The 3444-nt window shown below is 39.1% G+C and overlaps 1 protein-coding gene across 1 annotated transcript in view; it reads left to right on the top strand.

Annotated features, from left to right (window-relative positions):
* The window catches only part of LOC102774246 (zinc finger protein 416-like), a 31052-nt gene that overhangs the window by 25566 nt on the left and 2042 nt on the right, over positions 1-3444 (top strand). The gene's annotated exons all lie outside the window — the stretch shown is intronic.

The following is a 3444-nucleotide window of genomic DNA, read 5'->3' as shown; positions in this document are numbered from 1 at the left end:
CCACATTTTAAGGCTTACAATGAAATGCACTTTTCTAATGTTTACTATTTGGTGAGGTTAAACATACGGATAAAGCTGTCAAACTGTTACAGGTGAAATAAGCTTATCTATTCTCCATATCCATGATGGGGCAAAAGTAGGCATACAGTTGTGAGTATGCAAAACACAGGGTTTATTCTCTTTCTTTAAATAATTATTTTACATAATTTAAAAGGTATTTTTATCCATTTTCAGAGAGGAAGGGAGATAGAAACATACATCTTCTGCCTCCTGTAAGCCCACTACTGGGGATCCAGGAAGACATGTGCCCTGACCTGAAATTGAACCACAGACCTTTCAGTGAACAGGATGATGCTTAACCAACTGAACCACAATGGGCGTGGCAGTTTATATTTATATTATTATGTATTAATTATTGTATTATTTTCAGCACCAACAACTCTAAACCTACTTTTGCCACACCCTATATTTACCTCTGCCCTTTTCTAATAATTCTTCCTCCTCAGCCCTCCATGCTGGCATTGATTTAACTTCCTTTACAATAGAGGAATAAATGTAATTATTGTAATAATTATTTTCAGGCAGTATAAGGTATATAATCTTTACCAAACACTGGATTCCATCATGCTACACAGGTATTTGGAGATTCAACACTAATGTTTATGTAAATAGTTAATTTTTTATGGTTAAGAAAGATTGTATTCTATGGATAACCACTTTATCCATTGATCTATGTTTTCCCTTATTTCCATGTTTGGTGTTTTATAAATAAAACTGCTTAAATTATTGTGCTCAGTTCTTTGTACAGGTGTATGTTTTACTTATCTATCTGTAGCAGTGTCAGTGAATATGTTACATTTTAAGATATGCAGATATGTGATCTGAAATGGTCATTCCCTTTGCCTTCCCACCCACCCACAGTAGTGAAAATTCCAGTTTTCCCATAACCCTGCCAGCATATGTGATGGTTAATTTTTTTAAATAGTGGGCCTGGAAATGAGTATGTTAACTTGATTTCATTCTAATAACATTTCCCCAAGAATTTTTGACGGTGAGAATTTCTTCATGCATTTATTTATACTGTATTCATCTCCTTTGTTAAAATGTTTGCTCAGGATCTGTTGTTTACTTTTAAAGTTAATTTATTATTCTAATTAATAGCAGGATAGCACAGCATATAAGACATATGGTTGAATTTCACTAATTCCTCAGTGACCCCTGTGACTTCTTTGCCATATGAAACTATTGGTTGTGAATTCTAGAAAATAAATTGTTTTTTTCCATTTTTATCCTATGGTCAATTTATAGCCCACTTGTAACATACACATATATTTAATATGCATTGTTAACATTCTCCACCAGTGTTCTTTAAGTCTAAGCATTCAATAATACATATAATACGTGAAGTCTAGGCGTGTAGTATTTGTCAATTTCCCAGGTGTAAATACTCTCATCGTCAACAGGTTCAAACTGCCAAAATGATGACGCGGAACATGGACGAAATAAGATATTTCAGTAGTACATCATTATATTTTATTTTCAGAATACTGATCGCAATAGGTGTGCTCAAGAGCATTCATAATAAAACAGCTGAATTATTAGAAAGTGGCAAGTGTTAAACATTTGTTAAAGTTTGATATAACTGTAATTGATTTAAGACATACATTTTAAATACGCACATGCGCACACACACACACACACACACACACATACACACCTCCAAACTATGGTTTACCTAATGTCAGCAGCCACTTGGTACAGTGTTATTTTCCATGCTTTCCCTTCCACGGTTTTCCCATCAGCCACTCTTACTGTGATCACATTGCTTGTACTCTCCTTGCTTCCATCAGTGGCACATAACAGTTGATGCTCTTTCTTTAATATTTCAAAAAGCATCAATCTTTCCTTTATGAAGTCTGCTTGATTTTTAATCTGAAAATCATTAGAATGTACCAAGGTTAGCAATCACACCCCACTTTTTTCTTTTTAAATGTTTTTATTGATTTCAGAAAGGAAGGGAGAGGGAGAGAGAGAAAAACATCAATGAGGATCGAGTCACTGATTCACTTGCCTCCTGCATACCCTAAACCCTGGGTAATTCACTACATGAGCATATTTCACTTGATCTAAGCCAAAAGGCTGAGAAGCGATTACATGAACATATTTCAGTTACAGGTCAGGTGCCCTTTCCTCCTCATTTTGAATGTCCTTTTCTTGGTTTTGACTAGAAGGAAGCTGGAAAGAAAGGTAAATTGTAGACAGCTCACACCAATGACAAGAGAGACCAACACATCTGAGACCCGAGGGAGGAGGGGGACATGCCAGCAGGCAGCAAGTGTCTCCCCCACTTTAAAGGCTCTTAGCTGGGCTCTCCTGAGCACCCCTAAAACTTCCTCAATGGGCAAATTGATTTCTGAGGTTTGGTACTTCCTGTCCGGGCATTCTCCTATATTTTTGCTAAGATCAGGTAATATACTTTAATGTACTTTTTGTACTTTAAATATACATACACTTAATGTATTTTAAAGTTTCCCCCCCTACACTACAGACAAATGTCACTGGAAAATGGTTGTGTAGCTCCCACCAGAGACTTTAAACGCATTATTTCGTGAAGATGTTGCTTGGGGCACCATGATTTTCAAGAGCTGAAGAGCCAGGACAGCCAGGCTCAGTGGTTGAGCATTAATCTATGAACCAGGAGGTCACGGTTAGATTCCTGGTTGGGGCACATGCCCAGTGTGGGGCGTGCAGGAGGCAGCTGATTCTCTCATCATTGATGTTTCTTCCTCTCTCTCCCCCTCTCCCTTCCTCTCTGAAATCAATAAAAATAAATTTTTAAAAAAGGAACTGCAGAAGACTCCCAGGTCTGAGAAAGCCTTCGGAACTTAGGAAATTTATTATGTTACAGGAAAAATAATTTGTCCTTCAATGCAGTAAAACTGTGAAATCCTGTATTAAATAATGTTCAATATACAGACCTCAAGACAACAAAACCTCAACCTGCCAAGCGAAGAACAGAGCTTCCAACACGCCAGCATTTTTCCAAACAAAAGAAATGGGACCGAGACCGGTTTGGCTCGGTGGATGGAGCGTCGGCCTGCGGACTAAAGGGTCCCGGGTTCGATTCCGGTCAAGGGCATGTGCCTGGGTTGCGGGCACATCCCCAGTGGGAGATGTGCAGGAGGCAGCTGATCGGTGTTTCTCTCGCTTCGATGTTTCTGACTCTCTCTCTCTCTCCCTTCCTCTCTGTAAAAAAATCAATAAAATATATTTTAAAAAAATTAAAGAAATGGCTATTCCTGCTCCTACAGAAAAATGGGCAGCAGCAATGGAATGGGAGAGCAGAGCAAGTGCACCCCGAGGTCAGCCTGGCGACTGCGGGAAGGCAGCGGTCCCGGGGTCCCGGGAGGGCAGGGCACGCCCTGCAGGGACCAGGAAGGACCA

Source organism: Myotis davidii, unplaced genomic scaffold (assembly GCF_000327345.1).
Source record: "Myotis davidii unplaced genomic scaffold, ASM32734v1 scaffold729, whole genome shotgun sequence".
NCBI lineage: Eukaryota > Metazoa > Chordata > Mammalia > Chiroptera > Vespertilionidae > Myotis > Myotis davidii.
The sequence above is the reverse complement of the archived record's forward strand: the minus strand, read 5'-3'. Positions and strand labels throughout refer to the sequence as shown.